At 25.8% G+C, this 1,455-nt stretch overlaps 1 long non-coding RNA gene across 1 annotated transcript; it reads right to left on the reverse strand.

Moving 5' to 3' along the window:
* Positions 1 to 311: 311 nt before the first annotated feature.
* LOC146923331 (uncharacterized) lies at positions 312 to 1,207 on the reverse strand. Its single transcript, XR_015010899.1, has 3 exons — positions 1,129 to 1,207; positions 698 to 812; positions 312 to 391 (listed from the first exon to the last, which is right to left on the reverse strand). It is a non-coding gene; the product is annotated as an uncharacterized LOC146923331 (long non-coding RNA).
* Positions 1,208 to 1,455: the final 248 nt, after the last annotated feature.

Below are 1,455 nucleotides of genomic sequence, written 5' to 3' on the forward strand. Positions count from 1 at the left end.
AATATATCTAAGACACGCCAAATAAGTTAAAGCTTAAAAGCGAAAATATGAATCAAAATTCAAGTTTTTTTTTTAATGGAAAATGTTAGTATGTTAATTGTTATCTTAGTCCTTTTCTTGTTGCAATGACTTGAACCCAGAACTTTTAACGGCTCAACTCCTTTTAACTCATTTAATCTTTTAACCAAGATTCACGCTTGTATACATCACGATAACAGTAAACTAAATATTTTCAAATATTCATTCAATTATTTTTTTTTAAATATATGATATCAACATCCAAACTTACCTAAGTTGAGTTACATTTCTTGCAAATAAGACACAATCTGGATTCGTAGATTAATCAGGCCTCCAATTTCCACTTTCTTTGAGTCATGAAAACATCAAGGCACTACATGTAATTTAAAACCAATAAGAAAAATAATTGAATAAATAATTTTAGGTTAGATAAACCCACAAAAAATATTAGATAACATATAAAAGATAGTCAAAATAGGAGGATGAAAATAAAAATATAATAGATGATATGATTAGCACTATTTAGTATATACTAATTTTAAAACGCAGTTAATTTATCTTTAAAAATAAAACTAATAAACATTACTTATACCAACAATATATAAATTAGTCTCCATATAAATTCAAAAAAAAAATTATTTTAATTGATGCAGATATTCGGATTAAGGCATATACTTACATGAACGGTCATTTTTCAAACACTTTTTAGAGACTTCTCAAGTAGCAATGATGCGTCAAAAACAAAAATGTAAGCGTCCTTTATCCTCTTATCCACATTTACATGAAAAAGATATCTACACACAAAAAAATATAACTAAATCAAATGATAATGAAAGATGAAAAAAGTAGGGTCATAAGAATTTGACCAATCTATATTATCGATATTATACAAAAACTTGAGTCTTTGATCTTTCCCACAAAAATCAATGAATGGTCTAAAATATTTGTGAAAATTTCTATATAATAAAAACTGCATAGTATCATTCATTAGGTGCTTGGAGAATACGATGATAACTCAAAACAAAAACTTCTATATGGTAAAAATATGTAGCACTTGGTTTAATATAGTATTAAAATAAAAATCATATATTAATAAGTTGGATAGTGTACCTTAGATTAGTTAGAATGAGGAAGTTTTGGTGAGGTTACATATCATCCGAATGCACATTATTAGAATGCATGTATAAAGGGAAAGATAGAGATAGAAAAGATAGAATACGGCAAGTAGATAGAAGAAAGAGAAAAAAAACTCAGGTAGTTGAAGAAAATGAAAGAATTGGAACAAATTATTGGCATGCACAATTTATCTACCATAATAAAAAATATTTACTCCAATAATAAAAAATTATTTATCTTCCATATCATGAATTTGGCTTTATTCCCAACAAATTATTGAAATATGCACAATTTTTTTACTATCAAAAAAAATATTGAATC

Source organism: Medicago sativa, chromosome 5 (assembly GCF_051527215.1).
Source record: "Medicago sativa cultivar Bolivia chromosome 5, Bolivia_mono, whole genome shotgun sequence".
NCBI classification, from domain to species: Eukaryota; Viridiplantae; Streptophyta; class Magnoliopsida; order Fabales; family Fabaceae; genus Medicago; species Medicago sativa.